Genomic DNA, 15,000 nt, shown 5'->3' with positions numbered 1-15,000 from the left:
ATATATGTATATATATATATATATATATATATATATATATATATATATATATATATATATATATATATATATATATATATATATTTGGGCTCAAGCTATGTCGTCCTGATGGAAGTTCCTATAGGGTAGCTTCCTAGGGTGTATTACAACTACGGCGGTATTCCCAGAGAATTTACCTTAAGGTACCAGAATTCTAACTCCTGGAGCGAGTATCCCTCGTGAAAGGGATATCGCGACATATCAGAGGACGTATTCTTGACACGCCACATGGCAATCTGCCTTCCTGGACAGAGATTTCGTCTCGTAGGAGGCGATTGGCAAGAAACGAATTCGGGAAAGAAAAAGGGGAGCCGCTCCCAAGGCTTCCCTATCCTCCGATTCGTATGCGTGCCTGGCGCCAATCCTGGCGCCATCTGTATTCCTTTTTGCGTAGCTTAACAACTCGGTGTTTTTTCCTGTGTTTCTCGCAAATCTTGGATTTATTCTACTTTTCATGGCTTCTCCGTCTTCGTCGGCCTCTGATAAGTTGAGTATAATGTCTTTTATGTATAAATGTAGGCTCTTGGTAAATTTTTGAGTGATTAATAGGATTAATCTTTGATACAAGAGCCGTAGCCTACCGGAGGCGTCTTGGACGCTGTCGCTCGCTAGGTATAAGTTTAGTTAGTCAGAGCGACATTCCCGGTTGTTTTGCTTTAATAAATTTTAGCTATTTAGCATTACATAGGATTTCCTTTCGTGCTTAGTATTATTTTGGCGAAGTATTCGCCATTCTGGCCTACGCTAGGCCATGTAGCCTAGTCGTTTGGTCCTAGTACTTCATGCATGATTTTGGTTTTTCCGAGTGTAATAAAAATTTTATTGAAGCTTTAGGCTATGTTTTATACATTTAAGACTGTGTGGAATATTTCCAAGATAGTATACGAGTGAGTTTCGGTGATTTAGGTAATCGATTCTCTTGGTGCCTAGGCTAAGTTGCTTATGGAGCCTTAGTATACTTTATCATACTCCCCGGTTGCTTTCTTTTCTTCGGAGAAGGTATGCAATCCCTTTCCCTCTGTTTAAGCCTTGGGCTTATCCCTAAGTGGTTTTTTCCGAATTTATTTTCGATAAAACTATACTGGGGTGTTACTGTACCTTCCTGTTCCTGTAGTATGGTTCAAAGAGGGACAGAACAACCGAGTTTTTTAGTCTGAGTCTGTGTTTGTCTGGCTTGGGGCAGAGTCTCCCTCGCTGGCCTGACACAGACAAAGGGGGCTTAGCCTCCTTAGGTCACTACCGAAGGTTTCTGTGGATATGATTCCTTCTTTTGTGATCTACCAGACTAGTCCTTGTTGCTGTTCTCGAGAGAGGATAAGTTTCTTCCCCTGGGAGTAGCAACACCTTCCTTGCTTTGGTGCTCTGGGAGCTGGCAAGTATTGCAGGCCTTTCCCCTTAGATCTCCCTTAGGCTAAGATAAGTTTCTTGGCTGCGGGTGATCTGTCACTAAAGCAAGGTTGGTAGGACCCTCTTGTCCCTTCCCCCTCTTTCTCTGTAATGGCCTAGCCATTACAGTACTGTACGTCGTTCTACATCTGGACCTAGTATAGGTTAGGATGTGGAATTGACTCAGCCCCTTGCCGGCCGGCAGAGCTGCCGGCCGGCAAGGGTCTTATATTTTTGAGTGCTGCCCGGACCTCTCTTGGTCCCTCATCCATGCCTGCCTGTAGAGCCAGACGGCATTGGTCAGGAAGCCTGAATTAGATTCTCCCCTTCCTTATATGCACTCTTTCGGATTGCCGGGCTTGGAGGTTGTGTACACTCTTATCCCGGCATCCATTCTATTTTTCTTCTAGTGCTGTACCCGACTCGGCTGCCGGCCTATGAGGCCGGCAGCCGGGCAGGTGTAGTCATCTGGTTCTTTTGCTGCCGCCTGGCATCGGTCTTGTACCTTTGCCGGCCGGCTTATGTCAGCCCTTGTCTGCCGGTCACCAAGAGTGTGGCCGGCAGCTGGGTACTACCTTGTGTAGTTGCTGGCCGGCAGCCATTGCCGGCCGACATTGGCTGTTGCCGGCCGGCAGTTGCTGCCGGCCGGCACATGCATTTGAACCAGAGTGCTGCCGCCTTATAGCTGTTAAGTAGTATACTTTAAAGCTAGTTATGGTGACTTGCCGGCCGGCACGTATCCCCCTATACTGAACTAGTATTCTTCAGTATAACATATACAGTAAGAAGAAAACTATGGTAAGGGTTTTGGTACAGCACTGTGTGTTCTAACACTTTTGTGTTTTCTTGCACAGTCCTTTGCTGTTGCCCTACAGATAGGAAAGTGAGTTCTTTCCTGTCTATTATCCAGGTTTTTAAAAATCATTGCTTAGGTGTGAGCTCCACCCGTTTCCTCTGGAAACTTTGCATTGGTTACTCTAGAAGAGATTAACCATTTGATTTTATTATCTGGAAGGCTGCAGCAATGGGTTGTGAGGGAAACACAAGTGTGTGTCTTTCCTTTCTGAATTGTTATGCTATACTATGCATATCCAGTGATACATAGTTCACTTGATACTCATGGAAATTTCTTCTCTTTACAGAAGGACACTCCGAAGTGCGGAAGTCCTTTCTGCAACGTCCGCAGCAAGAACCTCTGCGGACATGAGTTTTGTAGGAGACACGCAGCATACGCTGTCTCCAAGGATGATCTCCGGTATTGGGACCCTCAGGTATGTACTGTGTGCACTAACCTGATTACTGAGACCTTTGATTCCCCTAGGACGGAGGAATCAAGGGATATAGCTAGGAAGAGGCTTCGTACCTGGGTAATGGGCTTCCAAAAGAACACTTCTGGCCCTTATCTTCCAAGTGAGAAGATGAGGGCGTATCTTTTCCCTAAGGCATCAGCTGATGCAGTGATTCCCCAGCCTCAAGAGGAGATCCCCTAAGTTCAGATCCAGGTGGATGCTGAAGTCGCGGTCGCGATGCAAGACATCCAGTTAGATGACAGGATGTCTGATGTGGACGAGTGTCTGGAGGAAGACCTCCTGGCAGAAGCCCAGGATGAAGTTCAAGCCCCAGACGTTGTAGAGGTAGACGTCGACGAGGTGTCGGCTACTCCGGTTCAGATTCCGGAGCCTATTCCCTCAACATCGGCCGGTCTCCCAGTAGAGCTGGGACAGGCCCTCTCTTCTATTGTTGGAATGATCCAACAAATGCAGAAGGAGAATCAGGAGAAGGCGGCTGCAATGGAACTGCGAATGCAGTGCCTTGCAGAATCACATGGGCCCCAGAAAAAGCTCAATGTGAAAGACCTTCCCTTTTGCTCAGATGCTAACCCATGGAGGTATGCTGAGCACATGCCGATGATGACTGGAAAGATCGTCTTCTCGGATAAGCTGGGCTCAGTTCCCCTGGAGGAGGTGGAATTCTGGCCCAGCAAGGCATCATATCCGGACTGTTATGTCCGGCTGAGGAAGGAACCAGCTTCAAAGGAGGAGACAGAGCCGAAGGAGGTCATAGTGATGGACCATGCTAAGGCTCAAGCTCTACTTTCATCCTCGATGAAAGAGAGGGGCTTCTCTAACTCAAAGGTAGCCGCATTGAACAGGAAGCTCCCTTCCTTTGTGTCCTCGCCTACTAGAGCCTTCCCCTTTTTACAGAAAAGGTTTTCTGGCTGTACTAAAAGCAGTCGAGGCCGGCAAGCCTTGCCCCTCCCTAGAGGAGTGTAAACCCTTGTCGCTGGCCCTACCTATGGACCACAAAGACTGGAAGGACGTCCATCTTACGTTCTCACTTGGAAAGTTGGAGGCTGATATTGCCGGACGTCAGTTTGGCGAGGACCTCCCTAAGCTGTCTGACTTTCTTTTGCGAAGAGAGTTCGATACAAAAGAAAGACTGGCTGCCTCAATGTCTCTTCAGACTACTCTCGAGACGATGGCAAGTGACCCCAAGGTCCATGAAATGTTCATGGTAGTGGCCAAGACTCATCTGGCCACAGTGACGAAGGACCTTTATGGCTTCGTCAAGGCAAGGAGAGCTTGTAGGGAGTTCGTGTTTACCTCTGCTACGGTGAGGCACGAGCCAAGGAAACTAATCTCCTCCAACATTTGGGGAAAAGACCTTTTCCCTACCGACTTGGTCAAAGAAGTTGTTGATAAGGCCGCCTTGGAGAATAGAAACCTTCTCCAGAAGTGGGGCCTGGCTATCAAAAGAAAGTCTTCCCCGGATGAGGGTCCTCAACCAAAGAGGAAGACTATGAGGACTAGGCTACCGTCTCGGCCAGGCAAGCCTGTTAGACAGCAACAGCAACTGCAATTGCCATTGCCCCCAGTGCCCCAGATCGTGGCACAAACCCTGACCACTTTTCAGTGGGTACCCCAGGCCGTGTCAACACAGTCCACGGCATTCACCCCAGCGTTCGAAGGGCAGTCTACTTCCTTTCGAGCAAAGCCTAGAGGAGCAGCCAGAGGCTCGTCTAGACGCCCCTCAAGGGGAAGGGGATTCAGGGGTGGTCGTGGTCAGGAAGGCAAGACCTCAGGACGGCAGTCCAAGTGAGGTGATACCGGTAGGAGGGAGACTTCTGAAATTTCGGGATCGGTGGACCTTCGATCCCTGGGCCCACAGCCTACTCAAGAATAGACTGGGCGGGAGCTGGTACAGCACTCCACCCCCGTGCCTTCGGTTTTTCCAACACTCCACCCCCGTTATGGAGGAGTACGTTCAAGAACTGTTGGAGAAAAAAGGTGATCCGAAGGGTGAAGTCCATCAATTTCTAAGGGAGGCTGTTTTGTGTTCCCAAGAAAGACTCGGAAAAGCTCAGAGTCATTCTGGACTTGTCGCCACTCAACAAGTTCATAGTGAATTGCAAATTCAAAATGCTAACACTGCAACATATAAGGACCTTACTGCCCAAGAGGGCATATTCCGTCTCTATAGACTTGTCAGACGCCTATTGGCACACTCCAATTAGCCATCGACTCTCCCCCTACCTAGGGTTCAGGCTACAGCGAAGACTATACGCCTTCGGAGCCATGCCATTCGGGCTAAACATAGCCCCAAGGATTTTTACGAAGCTTGCGAGCGTAGCTCTCAAACAATTACGCCTAAAGGGAATTCAGGTAGTAGCCTACCTGGACGACTGGTTGGTGTGGGCAGCATCCGAGACAGAATGCTTGCAAGCTTCCAGTCAAGTGATCCAGTTCCTAGAGTACCTAGGCTTCAAGATCAACAGAAAAAAGTCTTGACTTTCTCCATCTTAAAAGTTCCAGTGGCTGGGAATCCACTGGGACCTTTTGTCACACCGTTTCTCCATCCCGGCGAAGAAAAGGAAGGAGATAGCGAGTTCTGTCAAGAGACTTCTAGATTCCGAAAGGATATCAAGACGCGAGCAGGAGAGGGTACTGCGCTCTCTCCAGTTTGCTTCGGGGACAGACCCAGTGCTAAGAGCACAGCTAAAGGATGCAATCAGAGTTTGGAGAAGTTATGCATCAAACGCGCGAAGAGATCTGAGAAGACCAGCCGCTTCGGCTAAGTACTCTTCTCAGGCCTTGGTCCCAAGCCAGACATCTAAAGAAGTCGGTTCTTCTTCAGCCACCTCCCCCGTCGGTGACGATTCACTCAGACGCCTCGAAGGAGGGATGGGGAGGTCACTCTCATCGGAAAAAAGTCCAGGGGACTTGGTCCAAGCTATTCAAGACCTTTCACATAAAACTTTCTAGAAGCTAGGGCAGTGCTCCTTACCTTAAAGAAAGTCTCCCCGCGTCACTCGATCCACATAAGGTTGGTGATGGACAGCGAGGTAGTTGTGAGATACTTGAATCGACAAGGATCAAGGTCACCACCTCTCAACCAGGTGATGTTGGCCATCTTCCGATTGGCGGAAAAGAAGAAGTGGTACCTGTCGGCAGTTCACCTTCAAGGAGTCCGCAATGTGACAGCGGACGCTCTATCCAGGTTCACACCGATAGAGTCGGAATGGTCCTTAGACGCAGGATCATTCTCCTTCATTCTGAATCAGTCCCAGAACTGCAGATAGACCTCTTTGCGACGAAAGACAACAAGAAGTTGCCCCTGTACGTGCCCCGTACGAGGACCCCTTAGCGGAAGCAGTGGACGCGATGTCCCTCGACTGGAACAGATGGTCCAAGATTTATCTGTTCCCTCCTCACAACCTTCTGTTGAGGGTCCTCAACAAACTGAGATCCTTCAAGGGGTAGCGGCAATAGTGGCCCACAAGTGGCCGAACAGCGTGTGGTTCCCCCTGGCATTGGAACTGTAGCTGAAGTTTGTACCGCTACCAGATCCAGTTCTGACCCAGCGAGTCCAGAAGTCAACTGTCTGCGCTTCATTACAGAAAACCCGGACCCTGCAGCTCATGATTTTCTCTCCCTAGCGGTGAGAAAGCGTTTTGGGATTTCGAAAGCCAGCATAGACTTCCTTGAGGAATATAAGTGCAAATCTACTAGAAGGCAATATGAGTCATCTTGGAGAAAATGGGTGGCCTTTTGTCAAGGCAAAGAATCAGCAGGAGATCTTGACAGACTTCTGCTTATCTTTCTTCTCCACCTCCATGGTCAAGGATTGGCAGCTAACACGATTTCAGCGTGTAAGTCTGCTTTGATAAGACCCATTCTATATGCCTTCCAGGTCGACATAGGTAACGAGATCTTTAATAAAGTCCCGAAAGCCTGTGCTAGGCTCAGACCTTCAGCACCTCCAAAGCCCATTTCATGGTCTTTAGACAAGTTCTTCATTTCGCTTCTCTGTTGAGCAATAAAGAGTGTGCGTTAAAGGAGTTGACACAAAAAGTTATTTTCCTATTTTGCACTCGCGTCCGGGGCCAGGGTTAGTGAGATTGTAGCCCTCTCGAGAGAGGCAGGTCGTGTTCAGTTCCTGGATGGGGGAGAACTGAACCTGTTTCCGGATCCTACGTTTCTCGCCAAAAATGAGTTACCCACCAACAGGTGGGGTCCCTGGAGAATCTGCCCTCTGAAAGAAGATGCATCTCTATGTCCAGTAGAATGCCTAAAGGTCTATCTTCATAGAACTTCAGACTTCAAGGGTGGTCAACTATTCAGGGGAGAAACATCAGGCTCAAATTTATCTCTGAATCAACTCAGAGCGAAAATCACATATTTTATTCGCAGAGCGAATCCTGACAATACACCCGCAGGTCACGATCCGAGGAAAGTTGCCTCATCCTTAAATTTCTTTAATTGTATGGATTTTGAACATCTCCGTTCATACACTGGCTGGAAGTCTTCCAGAGTGTTCTTTCGCCACTATGCGAAGCAAGTAGAGGAACTAAAGAGATCTGTGGTAGCAGTGGGTCGCGGTGTTAACCCTACTGTTTAACTCTGCGAGGAACAGTGGTCTTAATTGGGACGATTAATTCCAGGGTGAGTGTGTAGTTACATACTGTACTACAAACTAAGTGAGGGCACTGTGTTGCCCATGTAGACTGTTCCATTTCCGAAGGTGAACCTAGCATAAGTGCAGACATGTGTGCCGAGCGTTTCTAACGCTAATGTCATTGATTTGTAATACAGACTTTTATGACTTTGATACCTCGGTATCTTAAAAGTGGCATTTAATGTTTTTTCTTTCAGACAAACAAGCTCTGTTTACTATCATACTTATGCTTAAAGTTTTGGGTTATCCTCTTCTTATGTATATATATATATATATATAATTGTGGTTAACCTGTCTATTTATTGCCTGTCAATAAACTGGTTCTTGAGAACCTTGCGTCTCCTTCACCTGTGTCAATTTATTGGTATAATTGAGCATTCATTCTATGTACCTTATCTGGGATAATTCTAATAGAATTGTTCCTTTATGCAAGCTATGTTGCATTGGTTTTCCTCCTATACGGATATAAAACCTTTGTCCAATACATGTATTGTGCGGAGAACTGGTCGATATTTCATATTGACGCAGTGGTTCTTTACAAACTATGCTTTACTTAATATAGGGCGAGACCACTATATTAGCTTGCCTGTTATTCATACATAGGTATATGTACTCTTCGAGACTTTTCCAGAGTCTAGTAGGACTCTTCCCTGTAGGGAGCAGGAAGCTCTAACAGGGTTTATAGTTAGTTGAAAAGATGTATAACGGTAACATCTTAGGTCTCTAGGTCTAGTCGACCGGGAAAAATTACATCCGGGGAGTACGGCACGTTCTGAGAATCCACAGATACAGTAATGCTCTGGTACACTTCCATCAGGACGACATGGCTTGAGCCCATAAAACAGATTTTGAGCGAAGCGAAAAATCTATTTTTGGGTGAGATGGCCATGTCGTCCTGATGGACCCGCCCTTGCCTTTCTAAGAAAGGGCTGTAGGACCCCTCCCTACATACAGTATCTGTAGCACCTCGTGTACGCTACAAGGAATACAGATGGCACCAGGATTGGCGCCAGGCACGCATACGAATCGGAGGATAGGGAAGCCTTGGGAGCGGCTCCCCTTTTTCTTTCCCGAATTCGTTTCTTGCCAATCGCCTCCTACGAGACGAAATCTCTGTCCAGGATGCAGATTGCCTTGTGGCGTGTCAAGAATACGTCCTCTGATATGTCGCGATATCCCTTTCACGAGGGATACTCGCTCCAGGAGTTAGAATTCTGGTACCTTAAGTAGGTAAATTCTCTGGGAATATCGCCGTAGTTGTAATATACCCTAGGAAGCTAAACTATAGGAACTTCCATCAGGACGACATGGCCATCTCACCCAAAAATAGATTTTTCGCTTCGCTCAAAATTCGTTATATATAAATATATATATATATATATATATATATATATATATATATATATATATATATATATATATATATATATATATATATATATATATATATATATATATATATATATATATATATATATATATATATATTTATATATAAACATATATAGATATATATATATATATATATATATATATATATATATATATATATATATATATATATATATATGTGTATATTCATATGTATATATACACACATATATACCTATATATATATATATATATATATATATATATATATATATATATATATATATATACATATATATATATATATATATATATATATATATATATATATATATATATATATATATATATATATATATATATATATATATTTATATATATACGTATATATAATATATATATAAACATATATATACATATATATATATATGTATATATAAGTATTTATATATATAAACATATATATATATATATATATATATATATATATATATATATACATATATATATATATATATATATATATATATATACAGTATATATATATATATATATATATATATATATATATATATTTTAATATATATATATATATATATATATATATATATATAAATATCTATATACATACATCTCTCTCTCTCTCTCTCTCTCTCTCTCTCTCTCTCTCTCTCTCTCTCTCTCTCTCTCTCTCCCTCTTTATATATATATATATTTATATATATATATATATATATATATATATATATATGTATGTATATGTATATATATATATTCCAATACCAGCTCTTCCCATCCCTTTGGTAGGGGGGAAGGGAAGGAGTTATACCATTGTGAGAGGGGGAGTGCGTATGTGTGGATCTGCATATTCAAATATTTAGCCTCCGAATTTTATGGGTTGTGATCACTAGTAATAATATGATATGCTTATTATGAATTACTGGCAATCAGCTACTATTGGGTCGACGGCAAATTCCACAATAAATATTCATAATCCCATCATCAAGGGAACATTGTTCATGTAAATGGGATATTATGAATAACACTTATCGATAGCAATATGATTAATCTACTCATATGGTCTATCCGGGGATTTCAATTCGTAATTACATATATATGATTCTTGTTCCTACTCAACTGGTATTGAAAATTGTCAGATACAAAACGAGAGATCCAAAGTACTTATTGAGTCAGTTATGTGCTTTTAATTATATCAAAATTTGTTTCAATATCCTTAAAGACTCATATACAGATTTTTTATGACAATATTCAACGTATATATATATATATATATATATATATATATATATATATATATATATATATATATATATATAGATATATATATATATATATATATATATATATATATATATATATATATATATATATATATATTAATATTTCTTACAATATAAAAAGAAAAATAATTTGTTTAAATATTGGTTTTGTCATAAGTCACTCACTATACAAAGACTAATCACATATTTATCCCTAATTAACGGAAATATAAATATCTTATTCTGAATAAAGTATATCAAAATTCTGTGTAACCTAAGACGGTAAAAATGCATTACAAGTCATGTCTCTATGAAGTATTAATTTTTACTATTCACCATGTAAATAATATGAAGATTCAAAGCAAGTATTTTATTGAGGAATTCATTCATTTTGTCTTTGACCTTTGTAGATACTATAATTGATATAGACTTTCGAATTTACATTTGATATCTCTTCTAACATTCTCCTTCTTAATATAAAAAACTTAGTCATGAATCTAACAATCAAGAAATGTATAAAAAATCATATATATTCATAAATCTAGACATCAGAAATTTAATAGTAAAAGCTCAGATATTCATGAATCTAAGCATTAGCCTTAGAATATCCAAATATTTAAATATTCATGAATATAAGCATTAGGATTTCCAAAGACTTAAACATTCATGAAACTATGCATCAGGAATTTTATTCTGAAAGCTTGAATATTTATGAATCTAAGCAATGGGATTTCCAAAGACTAATACTTATGAATCTTAACATTAGTATTTCCAATAACTTAAATATTGATGAATCTAAGCATTTTGATTTCCCAAGTCTTAAATGTTAATGAAACTAGGCATCAGGATTTATATTCTAAAGAGTAAAATATCCAAGAATATAAGCATTAGGATTTCTAAAGACTTAAATATTCGTGAATCTAAACATTATGACTTCCAAAGAATTAAATATTCCAGAAACTAAGATTAAGTAATTATATTACAAAAACTTAAATATCAATGAATCTGCCCATAAGAATTTATAAAGAGTTGAATATTAATGAAACTAACCATAGGGAATTATAATGTAAATTTTTGAATATTTATGAATCCAACCGTTATGATTTTCAAAGACCTAAATATTCATAAATCTAAGCGATAACATTTCCAAAGACTAAAATATTCATGAATCTAAGAATTAGTATTTCCATAGACTTAAATATTCATGAAAATAAGCAACAGGAATTATATTATAAAAACTTATATATTCATGAATCTAAGCATTAGGATTTCCAAACACTCGAATATTCAGGAATCTTAGGTTTAACATTTTTAAAGACTTAGATATCCAAGAATCTAAGCATCAGGATTTCTACGGACTTAAATATTCATTTATCTAACCATTATGATTTCCAAAGAATTAAAATTGATGAATATAAGTATTATGATTTCCAAAGATTTAAATATAATTATGAATATTAGCATTATGATTCCCAAAGACTTAAATATTCCTTCATATACGCATTATTATTTCCAAAGACTTAAAATTTATGAATTTAAGTATTATATTTTCCAAAGACTCAAATATTCATGACTGTAAGCATTAGGATTTCCAAGGACCTAAATATTCATGAATAAAATCATCAGAAATTCTAACAATTACCATGAAATAACATTAAATAAAATCACAATGTTGATGGTCATCACAGGATTTGTAGTAGCATAGACAAATTTTCCCAGAAGGGTAAAAGAATCAATTCAAATATTAACAACAGTAAGTTATAATGTGTTCAACATTTTGTTAAATTATCTTGCAGGAAATCATTTTGCTTGTTCCTTAGATCCTATCAAATCACCTAGCGCCATATTATTTTGCAAACTCTATCTCTATCTATATTTATTCATTAAAATAATGGTGGTGATCTCGCTTATAATCCTTTCAGGGTCTTTATGTATAATTCCCTATATACCCTTTTAATATATTATACAGAATAAGCATATCGCCATGATCAGCAAAACAGCTCTAGTCAAGCCACCCATACTAGGTTGGTATGCTGGGAGCAGTCACACTAAGGTCTACCACCGTCACCAATAAGCAGTTGCCAACGTGGTGATAAAAACTGATCAAACCCCAGACATGGATTAATATGTTAGACGCCTTTATCATACAGTCGACTAGAAACAGCTTCAAATTATTTTAAACTCCATGTATGTATGTATGTATGTATGTATGTATGTATGTATGTACGTATGAATATATATATATATATATATATATATATATATATATATATATATATATATATATATATGTATATATATATATATATATATATATATATATATATATATATATATATGTATATATGGACGTACTTATGAATGTATGTATGTATATATATATATATATATATATATATATATATATATATATATATATATATATATATATATATATATATATATATATATATATATATATATATATATATATATATATATATATATTCTTACGAAGCTGGTCTATTGGTGAGTAAATATAATAGTTTATTCATGTATTATAATTATGTTTTTATATATTAGTGAGGTTTGATATATTCTGATATATGGGTTCGTTGGATTTTTGGGCGTATTTTATAAACTACATATTTATAGAAAGCTAACATTAAAAAAAATGCAAAAATCAATGTTGGCAGAATTTTCGGGGTAATTTTAGCGGTCATTTTGGATTCCAAATATGGCGACCACAACATCTTATTTTTTTTTTCTTATTTACTAGCTAATTTTTTTTTTAAGTGTACTGATTACGATGAGTTATGACCAAAATATACAAGTTTGATTTTCTATTTCTTTACAGATATAACTTGAGTTGTATTGAGCACTTTGCCTCATCTGAGCAATTCATGTGAAGAAGTAAAGGATGGCTGATCCAATTATTTGGAGACTGTGTATACTTTGTTAATGTAGTCACAAAAAAATAGTCCTTTGGTACTAAATCCACGACTATGTTCTTATGTGACATTCTTGAAGGCAGTCAAAGAAAGAGCCACTTGCAATGATGAAGAGTGTGTGGAAATACACTGAAGACTCAAAGATGTTACCAGAGATACATTGTGTGCGCTGGGTGCAATATGGCAGCGAAGCTGGTATCAGGAGGGAACAAAAAAGAGTCGGATCGAGAGGGCCAAGGAATGCAATGAACAAGCTGTGAGTGCAGCTTCAGCCACCAAGTAGCGTGGGAGAAAAAGAGAGAGTGAAGAGACTGAACGGCCATCTGAGCAGGCGGCTAGGTTCACAAGATCAAAGACAGCTCCCCTGGAGAAGGATTTGTGCTTTTTCAGCCAAGAAGACACAGGGAAGCAGATCCTCAGGGTTTGTACGTCAGAGACAGGGAAACAACTAAGGTTAGCTGTGGATTCCAGCCCTGTTAACAAGACTGAATACTTCTATCTCTCCTGCAGATGCGCATGCTATTGGTGTTCCTTACCATAAAGGATGCTGGAAAAGCAACGTGTTTCATTCCTTAAGAGAAGTGTCAAACCGAAGTGGTCCATACTTCAAGCAGCAAGCATGGTTGAAATAACAAACTTGGTTGAAGACACGACAAAAGTCTGTAATCTCAATGGGAGACGTAGAGACAGCCTACAAGAACATGCTTGGGGATGTCATGGCACAGCATTGCCCCACCTTCAGTCGAAAATAGTTATAAGAATATATTATGTGACATCAGTACTGTAAAAAGATCGTAGGAAATATGCAGTGCTATACAACCCAACAGCCTATCAAGCAGACAATTTTCATTCAATGATAATGGATGCTGGCAACATGGAAAGTATGAAAACAGTCTTCAAGGCAGCCCAGATCATTCACCATAGTATTGTTGTCTGCTTCAACAAGGAAAGTGTCACAGATAATGATGACATCCCGGTATCAAGTGTTACAACATGTGTTCCAGCTGAATTGTACAACCTGATGAGATGGGTTCTGACTGGGCCTGTGGAACACCTAGAACTGAAGCAAGAACAGGCATCACAGAACCGGTTAGCACCAACTATGAGCCAAAATATAATGTTTGGGTTGAAGACAGACAGGCAGGTCCAGTACAAGTCTTCAGGGTCAGGAAAGTGATACAACATGTGTCCCAGCTGAAATGTACAGCCTGGTGAGATGGGTTCTAACTGGGCCTAGGGAACACCTAGCAACTGAAGCAAGAACAGGGATCACAGAACTGGTTAGCACTAACTATGAGCCAACACATGATTTTTGGGTTGAAGACAGACAGGCAGCTCCTGTACAAGCCTTCAGGGTCAGGCACCTTTAGGCAGCACAGAACAAAAGAGAATGCCCAATTGGTCCGACTAGTACTTTCACTTCACAGTGACACCAGGAGTAAGAAGTTGTTGGAGCTGTTCAACAGTCAAGGATTGTGGGTGTCTCATGGACACATACTACAACTGCAGACTGACCTGGCCAATGCTGTCGTGGAAAACACCAAGAATTTGGGGGTCTCTATGTACCTCCCTTCCTCAAGAAAGGTTCGTTTGTGTTCTTAGCAGCAGACAATTCTGACTTCACTGAGGACACCCCAGATGGCAATTGTACTACACGTGGTACCATAGTGGCGGTCTATCGAAAACGTGAGGCAGTTGCTCCATCACTCAGTATCAAGTATACTAGTAGTCAAACAGTTCAGCCATACCATGTACAATTTGAACACTACGAAAGGCCCATCAAGTACAAGAGACTGGCCACGCTATATTTCGGATATGAAAGATCTCAAGACAACCACCCAACACCTGGTCGGATCTTGCCAGTGGCAATGTGTCTGTCACCAGAAGTGAAATTCCATTTGTCTCTCTAGGTGCTGACCATGCCTGTGAACACATCAACAGATAAATGAAGGTTCACTCTGGATTGACAGGAATCTCAAACAATGCTAATGCAAGGTAGAGATTCTTCATGGCTGCTGAAGAACTGTCTTGCCATTCAA

This window comes from Palaemon carinicauda, chromosome 29 (genome assembly GCF_036898095.1).
Source record: "Palaemon carinicauda isolate YSFRI2023 chromosome 29, ASM3689809v2, whole genome shotgun sequence".
Classification (NCBI taxonomy): Eukaryota; Metazoa; Arthropoda; class Malacostraca; order Decapoda; family Palaemonidae; genus Palaemon; species Palaemon carinicauda.
This window is presented reverse-complemented; position numbering follows the sequence as displayed.